Source organism: Triticum aestivum, chromosome 6A (genome assembly GCF_018294505.1).
Source record: "Triticum aestivum cultivar Chinese Spring chromosome 6A, IWGSC CS RefSeq v2.1, whole genome shotgun sequence".
Taxonomy (NCBI): Eukaryota; Viridiplantae; Streptophyta; class Magnoliopsida; order Poales; family Poaceae; genus Triticum; species Triticum aestivum.
The window spans coordinates 610,272,808-610,291,261 of NC_057809.1; the positions used below are offsets into that span (position 1 = coordinate 610,272,808).

An 18,454-nucleotide genomic window follows, 5' to 3' on the forward strand; every position below is an offset into this window, starting at 1 on the left:
CCCTGTACGTGTTGTACATCATTGTGTATTTAGACCCGGTGTTGTACGAATACCTCTAACACCTATTTGATTGTACATTTGTACATGTTTAATACGATATCTTATTAATCTCTTCTTTGTTGTCTAACCCACCATTCACTAAATTAAGGAAGAGAAGCGGGTTGTGAAGCCCCTACTTTGAAGGGGCTATTCTGTTACTCCCTCCGTTTCTTGATATAAGGTGTATAGATTTTTGAGGAAAAAATCCGAAATATAAGGTCTATTGCGTTGCACCACTCGTTTGGATAATTTTTTTTAGGGATTTGATTACATTTCCTTATATCATGTAAGCTCCTCTATTTTCTTATGTCAATTAGTCATCTGTAATCTCACTCAAAACTTGTGAAATTTTCCCTTCACGTGCGTTTTTTAATTTCTGTGTCAAAAACTATACACCCTATATCTAGGAACGGAGGGAGTATTATATTTAATTTAAAGCCACTTCCATACACTCTTTGATTCCTCGTTAGCGCTGACGGTACAGAGTATTTCATAGATGGTCGATCGTGTACCGAGTGGCACGGGAACCCAGGTTGTTCTACGTGCTAAGCTGGTGGTACAAAAGAAACTGCACAGTGCGTGCCAAGTCGATCCATGGCGTGAACCGTCAAGTCAAGCACGCTCGTGGTCATGGAGAAGTGAAGCAAATTAGCCTTTGCTCGTGCCAGCCTGGCTCCGTTGCCAAGTGGCTAGTACTAGGAGATAAGATCGACCAAGATGTCTCACTCACACAGGACATAGCCTAGCCTAGCCTAGGACGCACGGAGGTTAAGGATGTGTTTGGTTGGAGGGATAGCCATCCAAGAGACAGGGATAGCCATATTTAGGGTGGATACCACATGTTTGGTTCATGGACGAGGTTGGACGAGGCAGGACGTGGATAACCAGATGCTAGGAATATTCGCCAAAAATCCGGCTCCGCGCGTGCGCGAAAATCTCGCGGACATGGGCAGCCAGGCTCGCGCCGAAACGTTTTCGGCCCCGCCCACCTCTCCAACCTTATCTTTTCCCCCTTTCTTCCCTCAAATCTCTCGTCTCGTCTCCCGTCGATGCCGGCGGCTGCAAATCGAATAGACGGCCGGCGGATCTCAAGGTCAGTGCATTGGTGCTATCTTCTTCCTGTCCTTAGTCCTTCGTTCGAGATTTCCGCGGCGGCGGCAGCCGCAGATGGGTGTGGCGGCGGCGGCGGCCGGTGATGGGTGCAGCGGCGGCGGTTGCCGCAGCTGGGCGTGGTGCCAGCGGCAGCTGTAGCTGGTGGCGTGGCGCGGGAGGTAGATGCAGGGGCGGCGCGGGAGATCTGTAGCTGGGCATGTCGCGGGAGGTAGATGCAGGGGCGGCGTGGGAGCAGATGCGCCTCGCACGCGGGCAGCAGATGTAGGAAGCTGGCAAACTGCGCGGGCGTGCTTGCGTACATGAGCTGCTGCTCGTGGTGTGAATGTGTGCGTGCTGTGTGCTTGCGTACAGGAGCAGCTGGGCATGTTGATGGGGCTGTACATGGTGCTGCTGGTGTGAACTTGTGTGTGGTGTGTGTGTGCGCTGACGTTTGATTTGTTTTTCATACAGGAGCTGAAAGGGAAACGGCAAGGCTGAAGTCAGGGGCTACATCTCCCTCCTTTCTTTGATTTTCTGCAAGATCAGAGGTAACTTGATTACTAGTAAAACCAAATGTTCCTCGTATGTACTGCTTGACTGATGATGTGCATGCTGAGTTGTTTTTGTTAAAGTAATACCATTTGTAATTGATGAAGTAATGTCATTTGTACCATTGCATTGTAGATGGACAAAAAAACAAAGATGTTAATTTGTGCGGCGGCAGCACAATGGTTTATCAATATGATAGCTTTAGTTGTCCAATCTAGAAAAAGAAAAAGGAGAGAGGCAATTACATATGCCCCAATTGATGAGAGAGATAGGATGAGAAGAGAGTACTTTGATAACAAAGGATGGAAGAATGACACAACTTGTGTGAACATCCTTAGGCTTCGGAGAGCTCCTTTCTTTCGGTTTTGTCAACTATTTAGAGATCGCAATTTGCTAAAGGACACAATCCATATGTCCATTGAGCAGCAAGTAGCAATGTTTTTGCACACTGTTGGTCACAATGTTCGGAATAGAGTAATTGGTGGGAATTTTGGTAGATCTGGTGAAGTTGTTAGCCGCTATTTTAAAAAAGTACTCCATGCAATTGGTGAGCTTCGAGATGAACTTATTAGGAAGCCTTCATTGGGGACCCAAAAGAAAATAGAAGGAAACCATCGGTGGGATCCATACTTTAAGGTATGACACCGAGTGACAACTACATTTTGTCAGTGTAGGCACAAATCTGTTTAGATCCTAATTTTTTGTTTTTATTTCCACTTAATAGGATTGTATTGGAGCTATTGATGGTACACATGTACGTGCCTCTGTTACACCTGATACGGAGGCTGCCTTTGATGGTAGAAAGAAATATACTACTCAAAATGTGATGGCGGCTGTTGATTTTGACCTTCGATTCACATATGTGTTGGCCGGTTGGGAGGGGACAGCACATGATGCTGTAGTTTTACGCGATGCTTTAGGACGTGAAAATGGTCTACGTGTCCCACAAGGTAATAGATTAACCATGTAGATACATGTTGTCAATGGGATTTTGATATATATGTAAGTAACCCAAATGCTCCTCGTATTTAGGAAAATTTTATCTAGTTGATGCCGGATATGGAGCCAAACCAGGCTTCTTGCCTCCTTTTCGTGGCGTGAGGTTTTAAATGATGGCATTGATGAATATATCATACCCTAGGATGAATGGGTGGCCAATATCACTCATGCTTCATCATCAACTGGCCAAGCACAAGAACATGCATACATGGCTAATTTTAGGCAAGGACTTGCTGATCAAATGTGGGAAGACCGACAAAACTATTTGCAGTATCAAAACATGTAGTAGCTACCATGTCATTCAAATGTGGGAAGAACTATTGTACTTTATTTGAACTATGTGTTTGTGGGAATTTCATTGTAATGACATATTACTTGTTGTAATGACATACTATTATTGTTGAGTTGCTTATTTTCTCTCCAAGTACTCACTGAGATTTAATTCTTTATGTTGAAATATTTGCTGAATTGCTTCTTTCTTTCCAAGTACCTGCTGAAATTTAATCTTTATGTTGAAATACTTGCTGAAATTCAATTCTTTATGTTGAAATACTTACAGAATTGCTTCTTTCTATTCGAATACATGTCCAATTTAATTCTTTATGTTGAAATTGGTTGCTGATTTGGTTCTTTCTCTCCAAATACTTGCTGATATGCTTGGTGAAATTGTAGGATATGGCTGCTAGGCAAATCTCATGGACACCTACCATGTCATTGTACATGCTAGCCCATCTATGTGGTTTGGTGACTGGTGGCCATAGACCAGGTACCTCCTTCAAGAATGTCCACTGGAATGGTTGTGCCGCTGCTATGAATGAACATTTTCAGCGCACTGACTTTGAAAGATCGTGGATGTCGCCTAGAGGGGGGGTGAATAGGCGCTCTTAAAATAATTACGGTTTAGGCTTGAACAAATGCGGAATAAACCTAGCGGTTAATTTGTCAAGCACAAAACCTACAACAACTAGACTCACCTATGTGCACCAACAACTTATGCTAAGCAAGATAAACTACTAGGTGATAGCAAGATATATGACAACAAACAATATAGCTATCACAAATTAAAGTGCATAAGTAAAGAGCTCGGGTAAGAGATAACCGAGGCACGCGGAGACGATGATGTATCCCGAAGTTCACACCCTTGCGGATGCTAATCTCCATTTGGAGCGGTGTGGAGGCACAATGCTCCCCAAGAAGCCACTAGGGCCACCATAATCTCCTCACGCCCTCGCACAATGCAAGATGCCGTGATTCCTCTAAGGGACCCTTGAGGGCGGTCACCGAACCCGTACAAATGGCAACCCTTGGGGGCGGTCACCGAACCCGTACACTTTGGCAACCCTTGGGGGCGGTCACCGAACCCCGTCAAATTGCTCGGGGCGATCTCCACAACCTAATTGGAGACCCCGACGCTTGCCCGGAGTTTTACACCACAATGATTGAGCTTCGAACACCAACAACCGTCTAGGGCGCCCAAGCACCCAAGAGGAACAAGCTCAATGGTACCAAGCACCCAAGAGTAATAAGCTTCTCAACTTGTAACTTCCACGTATCACCGTGGAGAACTCAAACCGATGCACCAAATGCAATGGCAAGGGCACACGGAGTGCCCAAGTCCTTCTCTCTCAAATCCCACCGAAGCAACTAATGCTAGGAGGAAAATGAGAGGAAGAACAAGAAAGAGAACACAAAGAACTCCAAGATCTAGATCCAAGGGGTTCCCCTCACATAGAGGAGAAAGTGATTGGTGGAAATGTGGGTCTAGATCTCCTCTCTCTTTTCCCTCAAAAACTAGCAAGAAACCATGGAGGGATTGAGAGTTAGCAAGCTCAAAGAAGGTCAACAATGGGGGAAGAACACGAGCTCAAAAGATTGGGTTCATAGGGGAAGAAGACCCCCTTTTATAGGAGGAGGGAAATTCAACCGTTATGTGCTCAGCCCGCACACGAGCGGTACTACCGCTCCTGGTCCCGGTACAACCGGGACTCACAGTATACGTGCAGAACCCTACCAGGCGGTACAACCGGGCGACCAGGCGGTAGCACCGGTTGAGAAGAACAACCAGAGCAACCGCCCAGCCACCGCTCAACCACCGCATAGGAACAGAAGGGAGTCACCCCTGAGTGCGGTAGTCGAGCGGTACCGGGCCGGTGCAACCGCATGGCCTTGAGCGCTCGGGCGCTAAGTCCTGAGCGGTAGAACCGCTCCGTACACCGGTGGTACCGGTACGACCGGACCAACCGGGCCACCACCGCCCGAGTACCGCATCAAAACAGAGGCTTGGCCGGTACTTGGGTGGTGCCTGGCCGGAACAACCGCCCAAGACTTTGCTGAGCAAGTTGGCGGTACCACCGCCCGGAAGCAGCGGTACAACGGCTGAGAGCTCCAAGCGGTACTACCGCAGGGGCTTGTGGTACTACCGCTGGGACCAGACAAAAACCACTTCCAAGAAAACAAGAACTGCCATAACTTCTGCATATGAGCTCCGAATTGAGCAAACTCAAGCTTGTTGGAAACAAGACGACGAGTAGCATCAAAACAGCGACTAGTAATAGTAAGAAGAGGCAGGGGAGGTATGCCTAACAAAAAGAGGAGTCAAACCTCCAAGCGAGAAGAATCGGCAAAACCTCCAACATCGAAAACATCATAGAAGATGCATGTGAACTCCGTTTTCGATGAACTCACAAAGAAAACATCAAGATGACCATAAGCTCTAAGACTCACAAAGAGAACCAAACAAGAACCAAGAAAGATGATGCAAGGATGCAATGGTTTGAGCTCTCTATGAATGATACGATCAAGCTACTCATCGAGAGCCCCCCTTGATAGTACGGCAATCGATCCTATAACCCGGTCTCCCAACTACCATCATGAGACCGGTAAAATAGAAAACCTATCAAGGGAAAACCTTTGCCTTGCACATGGTCCACTTGAGCTAGATGATGACAATCTTGACTCCCTCAAGTTGGACCACCTTTCTTGATTGTGTTAACTCGATGAAGACTAGTTGATTGCTCCCCCATACTCCACTATGGGTGAGCCACTCTTCCGCACATCTTCACAAGTCCATTATCACCACAAAGGACGGCAAGCTTCAAGCATTTGATCTCTTTGTGATGCTCCATTTGAACTTGCACACCGCAACCTAACCCCACAAAGAACTCTCACAAAGACCATGGGTTAGTACACAAAGCGTAATTGACAATTCTTACCGTACCATGGGATCACTTGATCCCTCTCGGTACATCTTCTACGCTTTGTGAGTTGATCAAATTGATTCACTCTTGACTTAGTCTTGATCAACCTTGAACCTTTCCAATTCTCTTCATTTGAATGATGTCTTGAAGGTAGACATGAATGATCACACAATCTTCTTCTTCAAGACATGCTTGCAATAAGCTCAACTCTCACATGACCAATCTTTGGATAATTCCTTGAATAACACCTTGGTCGACACAAACTCTCCTTGAAATCAACACATGCACTCCAAGAAAAGCCTATGGACAAAACCTTCAAATATAACTCAAGGAAACCATTAGTCCATAGAGATTGTCATCAATTACCAAAACCAAACATGGGGGCACCGCATGTTCTTTTAGACTTGATTGGAACCCACATCACAAATCACGCAAGGACGTGGAAAAGGAAGTATAAGCAGATAGTGCACCTCAAATCATTGAGTGGTGCACTTTGGGATGAAGATAACTTTATGATTGTTCTTGATCATGAGCATTACACAAACCATATTAAGGTATCTATTTTTCTGCCCTTTAGTACTTGCTAGAATTGGTTCCATTTGTCCAAAATACTTGTTGAAATGAGCTTTATAATGAAAAATAGTTGTTGAAATTGGTTCCATATCTCCTAGTACTTGCCGTAATGATTTCTTTCATGCACTATCACTTGCTGGAACTTTTTTACACTCCATTTCCTTGCTGGAATGAGTACTTTTATAGACCAATTCTTGCTGAAATAAGTTCTTTTATGCATTACCACTTGCTGGACCTTATGTATACTCCATGCTAGTTGCTGAAATGAGCTTTTATAGCCAAATTCTTGCTGAAATGAGTTCTTTCATGCATTATAACTTGCTAGAATTTATTTATACTCACATTCCTTGCTGAAATGATTACTTTTGTTTACAAAGGACCACAAAGAAGATGAACCCTTCCTGAACAAGCCTATTAAACATTATGAGGAGATGCTGGTTATTGTTGGAGCAGGCATGGCTACGGGGCAATATGCAAAAGGCTCAAGTGACCCTTTAGCGACGAAGGTGATTGATCTTGAAGAACAGAAAACCAACAAAGCCGCTGCCTCGAATGAAGAGGTTGCCCAATCACACACTTGTGATGAGTCAGCCGCTCCCAAGTTGAAGAAAGCCAAAACTAATCCTTTTGCAGAAGATAGGATGGTTGCAACCATAATGGCTTCAAGTGAAAGGATTGCTGTTGCCATTGAGAAACTTGCTAGCGACGTCAACCCCGCCATTGATGGTCTTTGGGATGAGATGAAAGAACTCCCTGGCTTTGATGTGGATTCCCTTGCACATTACTATGCCTATTTGGTTGACAATCCTCGTGTTGCAACGGCCTTCAAGGTCCTGGGGGGTTTTCAAAGAAAGGTTTGGGTCTCTAGGTATGTGAAGAGTACCTTTCCTGAAGCTGAAGCATGCTGATCTTATATGGGTGTTTAACTTTATGCTTTTGATGACAACCAACAATGGAGCTATGGGTTGTATGGACTTGTTCTTTTGATTACAACCAAAACATTGAACTATGCATGGGTTGTATAACTATATAGATTTGATCTACTACTATATGGAATGTCGAACTATGTGCTCTATGCACTTGTGTTTTATATATGGAAATGTTGAACTATGATGTGTATTGAAGTTAACATTTAGCTTGTACCACTGATGAGTTTGTTTGGGTATGATTGCTTCTTTCTACAATGTTTTTGTATCATATTTGATTGCCTCATATTGAAAAATGGGCTAGCCTCACCCACCAACCAAACAGAAAAATGGCTATCCCCAACCATTATTCATCCTTCTAACCAAACAAAATATGGGCTAACTTTATCCACACAACCAAACAGAAAAATTGGCTATCCCTATCCAACTGGATAGGGATGCCCATATCCACCTTAACATCTCCCTCTAACCAAACACATCCTAAGGGTACACCCAAATCCACCTCGTTTCGGCCGAAAGCAGCACCAAGATCCGAGCGTGGCAGAGTTCGTCGCAGGACACACAGCCCGGGTGGCCACGACGAACCTGGCCGAAATCACTGTTCTGACCTTGTGAGCAATCTTTGTCACAAACTAAACTCGACATGAAAGTATTTCACGATCTAACCCTTTTAGCAACGCCACAGTCCGCGGTGTTGCCGCCCAACATAGAAACGCCGAGCAAGTTTGTGTTTCTGCTCCACATGGAAACGCCAAGCTAGCTAGCGTTACTGCCCAGGCCGAGCTGGCGTCGCTCGCTGACATGGCACGCTGGAAACGCCAGAGCTGTTGGTGTTTCTAGCTTGACTACAAACGCCCGGGGCCATGGCGTTTCTGGCATTGATACGCTGCAAACAAAGTGCCTTGTAGGCTAGGGTATAGGCTGGTGGACATGCATGCTTGCACGGGCTGCTAACGATGCGCTGCACCACAATCTACTTCCTGCAAGCTAGCTATAGGCTGGTGGACATGCATGCTTGGAAGGGCTGCTAACAATGTGATGCACCACAATCTACTTCTTGCATGCAAGGCTATAGACTGGTGGACATGCATGCTTGCACAGGTTGCTACAATGGCGTTTCTAGATGGAAATGCCAAAGGCCATGCATGGACGTAGCAGCACTCCTGTCCAAGGCATCATGCATGCATGCATGTACTTTGGGGGATATCCATCTTTAATTTTTTTTTTGAACTGATCCATCTTTAATTTGTACTAGTGGCATGCGTTGCATGCATGCATGTACTGCTGTGCAGTTTTCCCCGATCCTGCGTAATCTTTTTGTGTACCACGCAAGGGATGGAACAGCTACTTTTCCTGATCCTAAAAATAAAAATTATGTAGCACGCAAGGGATGGATACAGCAGCAAAATGATTTGTTGAGAAGATGATCAGCAAGGAAATACGCCAAAAGCTATGCTGCGCTGTTAAACAAATTAGGGTTTGGAACAATGCTCGATACCCTAAGCGGGTACGGCTGTCATGTATATATAGAAGAGAACGTACAGGTACATGTATTGTGTTACAACATGTAATATCTACAATATACCTAGTCTAACACCCTCCCTCAATCTTAACTATGTCCTGAAACACTCAGGAGGTTAAGATTGCGTCAGCATCCTTCAAAAGAAGGTAAGGGCAAGGGTTTAGTGAAAATGTCAGCAAGCTGATCCTTAGAAGAAACAAATTTGATCTGAAGTAGCTTCTGTGCAACACGTTCTCTCACAAAATGATAGTCAACTTCGATGGGTTTCGTTCGGGCATGAAATACCGGATTGGATGAAAGATATGTAGCACCGATGTTATCACACCAAAGAACAGGCGACTGGACTTGAGAGACCTTCAACTCTCGAAGCAATGACTGCACCCATATGATCTCAGCTATGGCGTTAGCAACTGCTTTGTACTCAGCTTCAGTGCTACTCCGAGACACGGTAGCTTGCTTGCGAGCTTGCCAGGCGATCAAGTTAGGACCAAGAAACACAGCATGTCCCCCCTGGGATCGCCTATCATCGGGACTACCAGCCCAATCAGCATCAGAGAAGGCTGAGATCAAACCAGAAGCCGCAGGTTGCAGATGTAGACCATATGAAACAGTGTGTCGAACATAGCGCAGAATGCGCTTAACCGCCGTCCAATGAGGACCACGCGGTGCATGAAGGTACTGACACACACGGTTAACTGCGAATGATATATCCGGTCGAGTGACGAGCAAGTATTGCAGTCCACCAACGATGTTGCGGTACTCAGTGGCATCCTCAGAGGAGAGCAAGTCCCCATCAAAAGCTGACAATTTGTCTGTGGAGGACATAGGAGTCGTAGCAGTTTTACACTGCATCATACCCGCACGTCGTAACAAATCCTGAGAGTACTTCTGCTGAGTGAGAGTCAAGCCACTGTCAGAATGAAGAACCTCCAGGCCCAAAAAATAGTGCAGTCTCCCAAGATCCTTAACAACAAAAATAGCCCCTAGAGAAGCCACAAGTCGATCTGCAGCAGTGACGGACGAACTGACAAGTATGATGTCATCAACATAGACCAGAATGTACATAGTCACCTCAGGTCGCTGAAGAATGAACAGAGATGTGTCTGCTGTAGACGGTATAAACCCATGTGCACGAAGAGCGGCGCCAAGACGTGCATGCCACGCACGAGGAGCCTGCTTCAAACCATAGAGAGCCTTGTCGAGGCGACACAGATGATGTGGCTGAGCAGGGTCAACAAAACCTGGTGGCTGGCGCATATATACCTCTTCTTCCAGAACTCCATGAAGAAAGGCATTCTGGACATCGAGCTGACGAAGCGACCATCCTCGAGTAACAGCCAGCGAAAGAAGAACACGAATAGTCGTGGGTTTGATAACAGGACTAAACGTATCTTCATAATCAAGGCCATACTTTTGTTTAAACCCCTTGGCAACCAATCTTGCCTTGTACCTCTCAATGGATCCGTCGGCATGTTTCTTCACCTTGAACACCCATTTAGAGTCAATAATATTGACACAAGAGGGAGGTGGAACCAGGCGCCAGGTATTATTCTTTCGAAGAGCATGGATCTCCTGTTCCATAGCAGCGCGCCAGTGTGGAATGCCAAGCGCTGCCTGAAAATGGCGCGGTTCCGCCGTAGGATCAACCTCAGCATGAGCAACACAGGCCGCAAGCCATGCGACGGTACCATCCATGCGCTGGAGAGGCTTGAAGATGCCACTCTTGCTGCGCGTATGAGGGCGAAGTGTGACAGGCGGCGGAGGTGTCGGAGAAGCCGCCGCAGCAAAAGAGCCAACATCGAGGAGCGGCGCGGAAGACACACCAGCAGGCGAGTCCATGGACTCTGCCGAGGGGGAGTCCACAGGCGCTACTGGGCCTGGGTGGCCGGCGAAGACAGGCCGGGCGAGGGCGGCAGCACTGCAGTAGCAGTCGGACTATGCGAGGCTGCAGCCTCACCCGATGCATGTGCATGGGGCATGCACGTAGCCTCACCCGATGCACGTGCATGGGGCACACATGTACGGGCAGTCGGCTCACCCAATGCATGTGCATGGGGCATGCACGTACGGGCAGCCGGGCTAGGTGAGGCGGCCGCTCCACCTGATCCAGGTGCATGAGGCACGCACGTGCTGTCGACGTCGAGCTCCCCGTCAGGCGACCCAACCGGTGTAACGGTTGCAGTTGGTGCAGCGGCAACCACGTCATCGTGAAGAAGCTCAAGGCGAGCGTCCCGTTCAGTTCCTGCACCGTGGATAGGTAACAACAGAGGAGAGTATGCAGCATCTACAAATTGATCAGGCAAAACTGGAAAGGAGTGCAGCTCGGTAGCGGTAGTATCAGTGGATGGTGAGAGTGTGGAAAAAGGGAAAACAGCCTCATCGAACACAACATCACGGGAAATGTAAACACGATTTGTCGGAATGTGAAGACACTTGTAACCTTTGTGAAGAGGACTGTACCCGAGAAACACACACTTCTTAGAGCGAAACTCGAGTTTGTGCTTATTGTACGGACGGAGATGCGGCCAGTGGCGGAGCTAGCGAATTCCCAAAGCCTGGGCACGATATAAACTAAAGTGTACTTTGGTCTATCAAACCGCCAACACACTAGTGTCACTAAATAATATGCTCAATTATGTAGTTGAACAAACATAGTTGGAGTCGGATAACTCACCTAGTTGTCGTTTGCCGCTGCCATTGGTGGCCCTCGCCGTTGGCTGTTTGCTGTCTCTTGGCCATGGCCTTGCGCAGGTTGGGCATTTGCTGGTGCTGCACGCGTGACTAGTGCTCGCTGAAGTGCCCACAATGATGAGGACGAGCCACCATCCGTCGGAGGAGAATTCACATCACAGGGGATGCCGCTTTGACTCCTGCGCTTTCGCTTCAGATCCCGATCGTTACTTGGTGGAATCGTAGCCTAATTGGAGGCTCGGTCGTGCACCATCTCTTGCGGTCTTGCCGGTCATCGGTGCTTCATCAGTCCACGCACCTCGCCGGCCACCACCTCCAACGACGCCGGAATTGCTAGGGCACAGTCTTGCGGCGCAGCGTAGAGGCAAACAGTGTGCGAGGCAGGCAAACAGGCGAGGCAAGCGATGCAGCCACAGGCTCGACATCGATCTGAGTCTGACTAACCTAGCGTGGCCCATGTAATAAAGAAATTAATGGATGAGCCTTAGGCGTTCTCGTTTGGCGTGAGTAAGCCCAAACCGCAAAAGCAACGCCTAAACTAGCCTAATTCATTAAGCTGTTGTATTTTTCCGTCTAGATCGTACGTATTCATGGATTGTGACCCCGGCCACTCGAAAAATCTGCAGCGCTCGAGCCCGGGCACGTGCCCAGGGTGCCCGGACGGTGAAATCGCCCCTGGATGCGGCCAACACGCACAACCGAATACTTTGAGGAAGGAGTAATCTGGAGTTTCATGAAACAACACTTCTAGAGGAGACTTCATGTGAAGAAGTCGTGTGGCAATCCTATTTATCAAGAAACAAGCAGTAACAAAAGCATCGCTCCAGAACCGAAACGGAACAGAGGCATGTGCTAGAAGTGTTAGACCAGTTTCAACTATGTGACGGTGCTTGCGCTCAGCTGCACCGTTCTGCTGATGTGTATGAGGACAAGACACATGGTGTGAGATGCCAAGCTTCTGAAAGAAGGTGTTAAGATTACGATATTCAACCCCCCCCCCCCCAATCAGACTGAACATGAATAACTTTGTGTTTAAGCAACCGCTCAACATGTGCTTGAAATTGCATAAAGACATGAAATACATCGGATTTGCGCTTAATAAGATAAATCCAAGTAAAGCGACTGAAATTATCGATAAAACTGACATAATAGTTATGACCACTGACAGAAGTTTGGGCATAGCCCCATACATCCGAAAACACAAGTTCGAGAGGAGCCTTGACAACACGACTCGATACAGAAAAAGGCAACTGATGACTCTTGCCTTGTTGACACGCATCACACACTAGAAACTCCTTATTACTTGACTCAACAGGAAGATGATGACGATGAAGGACATGGCGCACAATGGGAGTGGCCGGATGACCAAGACGAGAATGCCACTGTGAAGACGACACCCGAACCCCACTGAAAACTTGAGATACTCGTGGAGACACTCTTGGCACATCAAGCGCATATAAGCCGTCGCGAGCTCGACCACTAAGTAGAACGTCCCTCGTGTCCCGGTCCTTAACAAAAAAATAGAAAAGGTGAAACTCAACAAACACATTGTTGTCAAGAGTTAATTTAGGGACCGAGAGTAAACTACGTGTGACTGAAGAAACACGAAGGACATCAAGAAGACGCAAGGTTTTAGTGGTACGCGAAAGAAGAGATGCCTGACCAACATGTGAGATGGGCATACCTGATCCATTGGCAGTGCGGACCTGATCATGACCGGTGTAGGGCTGGCGAGTGGTCAGCTTGTCAAGCTGGCTCGTCAAATGGTCCGTGGCGCCTGTGTCCATGTACCAGGCAGGGTCCACAAAATATGAAGGAGTGAACCCAGGCTCTTGCGTAGCGAGAGCGGCCTGCTTCTCGTTACCCTTCCCATTGTTCCCAATGCCAAGGAAATCACGTTTGAAGCGACGATGGCATCGAGACGCCAAGTGCCCCTCAATGCCGCAGAGCTGACACTCAACGCCACCACCACATGCCTCGCAGTGAAGGCGTTTGCGGCCAGCCAGTGGAGGAGCTAAAACGGGCGGACGGGGCTGGTTGCCCGTGGACGGCGACGGTTTCTGCTTGGCACCACGGGCACCCCCGCGGTGAGCAGCGTTTGCAGAAGGGCCCTCCGTGTAGACTCCGACAGAGCAGCGAGCAGCGAGCCTCTGTTCCGTGTTGAGGAGGCGCGCGTAGAGGTCGCGAGACGGCATCGGCGTGTCACGTCCATTGATGTTTTCAACAAGAGAGTCATAGTCCTCATCAAGCCCATTAAGAATGAACGAAGTAAACTCCTCATCACGGAGAGGTTTCCCAATAGATGACAGTGTATCAGCCAAACTTTTGACCTTGTTGAAGAAGGCCGTGACGAAGAGATCATTTTTCTTGATCTCACCCAGCTGGTTACAAATGGCAGAAGAACGTGCCAGCGACTGCGAGGAGAAGCTGGAGTCGAGCGTGGCCCATGCATCCCTCGACCTTGCAGCAAAGACCACCATGCCGGCAACGGAGGGAGTGAGCGAGGACTGAATGGCACCCAGAATAGCTTGATCCTAAGTGATCCACCGACGATGAGCAGGGTTGGACACCATGACGGAGCCACCAGCAGCCGAGGGCACCGGAAGCATGGCCGGGGGACACGGCAGTGTACCGTCGACATACCCCTCAAGGTAATGACTACGCATCAGCGGCAACACCTGAGCGCTCCACAGGAGGTAGTTATCAGCAGAGAGCTTCACCGTCACCAGATGAGCAAAGTGGAATGGTCCTGGTTCAGCCACCGGTGCGGAGAGCTGCGAGTCGTACGTCGGAGGAGCACTGTACGACGTCAGTGCATCGGCCGACGGAGGCGCACGGTAGTGTTGGTGATGACCGTAGGGCGCCGTCGGAGGTACGCTGTAGGGCTGCAGCGATGCGACGTGCGGCACAGGGACAGTATAGGGAGCGCCATACGGCGCCCCGTAGGGAACCGCGGAGGACGAAGCATACTGCGCCTGCGGGACGTACGGCGATGGCGACGGCGTGACGTACGGCGCTGGATATGCGCCGCCGTAGGGCACCTGCGAACCTGAAGCCGGCGGCGCAGCATGCGATTGGATCCCACCGTAGGGCAACTGCGCCGGGACGCCATACTGCAACGGCTCAACGTACGCAGCATCGCGGGGCAGCTGGGACGCCAGCGATGGATCCCGATTTGGCTGGGACGCATCACGGGTAGAGCCGTATGGCACCTGGACATGCCCCGCAGGATAGGAGTTCGGCGCATCATCACGGGAAAACGACGCATCACGGGCGACGGAAGGATGGATCGCGTGCGATGGGGGCGCTGGCGGGCGCGATCCCGCCGCAGCCGGACGGGCCCAGGCGAGCGGCGTAGACGCCATGAACGGCGAGTCCGTCGCCAAGTTTGACAGAGACGGCGCGGCGGCGTAGGTCGACGTAGCGGCGGCAGAGGAGGCGGAAGCACGGCGCGGATCGAACGCGTCGTCTGATATCATGTTAGACAAATTAGGGTTTGGAACAATGCTCGATATCCTAAACGGGTACGGCTGTCATGTATATATAGGAGAGAACGTACATGTACATGTATTGTGTTACAACACGTAATATCTACAATATACCTAGTCTAACATGCGCCAACTGTTCTCACAAAACAACTGGCAGTTGTTATACTATCAGCAAGGAAATACGCGGGCTAAAAAGTCACGCCAGTGATGCTTTTCTGGCCGGCTTACTGAACGTGTACGTTATTGCCCTGTACTAGCTAGTGGCATGCGTCGCTGGCCATGGCATGGAAACGCCAATGCTCATGGCGTTGCTAGCCAGGGCGGCAACGCCCACTTGGCATTTCTATGTGGATCGACAACACTAGCTAGCTCGGCATTTGAATGTGGATTTGAAACGCGAGCTACTTCGGCGTTTCTACATAAAAAAGAAACGTTACGGGATGTAGCGTTGCTAAAAAGGTTAGATCGTGAAATACTTTCATGTTGAGTTTACTTTGTGGCAAAGATTGTTGAAAACGTCAGAATAGTGATTTCGGGCGACGAACCTCGGGTTTGTTTCACATCAAATCACGTGTATGTGGAGCTGTGTTACTGCCACGTCCGTTCTTGTGTGGTGCTACTCCAACATTAGTGGCCGGGTGCCGGGTGGTTCACAAGACGAGAAAGTTACTCCTACTAGCAGATTGTGATCGATCGGTCTTGTTCAGCGGGAGTTGCTACTAAAACTAGCAAGGAAGCCACGATCGACCTAGGCGTCAAGCGAGTCAGACAAGGACGCTTGGGACTGGGACATACTCATGGCATGGCATGGTTCCTTGCATCAGGTCCGGTCCGGCCAATGCCGATGTGATTGATCCGTGTTATCATACGCAGGACTAAGATCCACAAGATCTCTCGCACAGCGCCTAATGTCAAGTGGTTCGCGAGACGAGGGAGCAAGAAAATTATGAGGTCCGGCTCAGTTGATCTGTGGGAGTTGCTAGGGAAATTGTGTTCGACCTCTGCGCGTTCGTTCATTCCTTACCGATTAAGCAAGCAATCGGAGGGAAGATGGATGGATGGATCGGGCCGGCGGCCACCGGCCAAGGAGGAGGGTCTCCGGCCGGCCGGCCCCATCCATGGCCATGGGTGCCAGCCAGTCAGCCAGGCAGCAAGCGCGTGCAGATAGACAGAAAGATAGGTTCAGGAGAGAGCCACTGGCACGGCGAGCAGTGAGGAGCTAGCGACGTGAGTTGCCACACAACACTAACTGACTACACTTGGCACAGAAAGAGCAAGAGCGGACAAAAGAGTGAGGCCAGCCGTGACACGTGAGTCGTCTAGAGGAGCCCAGCCGGGTCCACGCGTCAGTGTGTGGGTAGTACTCTACGTTAGAGAGGAGCCGCGTCCTCGCTCGCTCGCTTTACAAAAATGCTACACCTACGTAACTTCTTTACGTACTCTACGTAATCTTTCTTCCCCATGACTAAACATCCAATTAAACATTGCCATGCCATCCATTATGTAAGATACGTAACAACCAGCCCGTAGATGTAGCATTGCTCCTCGCTTTATATAGAGTGCCCGTTTGGCCACTTGCATTCCATGTGCCATTGCCCTTGCCCTGCCTGCTCCTCATTAGCTCTCTGCAGTCTGTACCCGAGGCAAGAGACAGAGGGAGGAAAGCATCGACCGATCAAGTCATGGGGAACAAGGGGAGCAGCAGAGTCTGCGACGCTGGGGAGAAGGAGGGCGGCGAGGCGGCAACGGTGAGGAAGTTCGTGCTCACGGTGCCGACGCACTGCCGCTGCCTGGGGTGCACGGGCAAGCTGCGCGCCGCCGTGACGGAGCTCGCCGTGGCACCGGGCGTGCTGGAGGTGGACCAGTCCGGGGCGCTGGCCACCTGGGAGGTGGCGGTGCTTGCCACGGCTGACCCTGAGCGCCTCCGCAGGCGCGTCAGCAAGGTCATGGGCAAGACGGTCGGCCTCGTCTCCGGCTCCGGTGGTGGGAGGAGCGTGAGGGAGGACCAGCCGCCGCCGCCGTCACCGGGCCATCGTCAGTACGGGGGCTACGTGGATGCTTACCCTCCTTCGGTGCCGCCCTACTACCCGGGCCCGCCGGCCCATGCTTGGGTACCGTACGTGCACCCGTGTTTTGCTAGAGGTACGGGCAGATTTATACTAAAGCAGGCTTACAGACTGAGGTGTCAACTTATCATTGCAAATAAGAAGAAAAGAAAGGCCCACGTCACGAATTTCACGGGGGAATGGATTAATAAGGGTGGGACACGTAAACCCCGTAGCCCACTTCCGTGAAACCATCCCGTAAGCCTAGGATTTTTGCGTGCACCCTGCTCCGGCGCCGGCTCCACTTGGCCCCTACTGGCCCAGCGCGCCGAGGTGGGCCGGCGGCCCCGGGTACTGATCGATCAGAACGATCGATCGAGCGGCCGAGCAGAGCCGGTCGCGCCAGTCGGAGACGAGCACGTACGCCAGACCTGATCACAAGACGACGATGATCCACGTACATATATACCTATATAGACACGTATACCTTTATGCTTATACGTATGTGCCAGCAGCTATAAAATGTTCCATGGATCATTACTGATTAATAAACGTGCCCAAATAAGCCTGCTATACATTTTGTAAGTTCCGTTGTATGCATATGTTTGCAGACCGTTGATGCTATGATTATTCTCCTCTGTTGGCTTTGTTGGCAATATATGGGGGGCGGTACCTAGGGCTAGGGGTATACGTACACGACTCTGTGGTGCGTCTCAAACCTCAGAGGCCAACAACGTTTTTAACTGTTACGAGTAGAGATGGAAGGAGATCAACAGGCAACAAAATGAATCAAGTGCAATCTTTATTGACAAATGGTAACTGCTATTTATACACGCCGATCCAAAGAACATGAACCAATAGGCGTAGCAACCGTGGGCAATTTGCGTATACCGTATAAGCAGGGATCAAATCTAAATTAAATAATAACTTGGTTAATTCTCAACACTCCCTAATCAGTGCATATGCCTGTTATCATACATCCTCTTGTTCAAGTCTCCTCCAAAAACACTAAGGCTGAAAATATGAAGAGATATACATAATATGTCACAAAATAGTCTTCGTGGCGGCTTCTGTCCACAGTTATTGCGGGCACCTTTTCATTTGGGGGGATGATTTTTGTAGTTATATAAATGCTGAATTTTTAGCCGTTAAGTGGGATTTCCAGAACATTTCGGGGCTCTGCGCTATAGTGGCAATTGAATGAAAGATTTAATTTCACAAAAGGCCACGGCCACCAGAGTAGACTGGAGGAAGAGTAGCAGATAATAAAACTGATTGTAATGGGAAGTATCATATATTGATACTAGTGTATGATACCACACCCGTAATGCAT

The 18,454-nt window shown here is 49.1% G+C and overlaps 1 long non-coding RNA gene across 2 annotated transcripts in view; it reads left to right on the forward strand.

The window, feature by feature from the left end:
• Positions 1-2,962, forward strand: part of LOC123131354 (uncharacterized) — a 4,156-nt gene extending 1,194 nt beyond the window's left edge. The window contains exons 1-4 of one of the 2 annotated variants that reach the window (XR_006464153.1): positions 1,018-1,132; positions 1,603-1,679; positions 1,816-2,316; positions 2,405-2,962. This is a non-coding gene — a long non-coding RNA (uncharacterized lncRNA). Of the gene's footprint in view, positions 1-1,017; positions 1,133-1,602; positions 1,680-1,815; positions 2,317-2,404 lie in introns of those variants that run through there. The other variant, XR_006464154.1, reaches the window with a different exon arrangement.
• Positions 2,963-18,454: the final 15,492 nt, after the last annotated feature.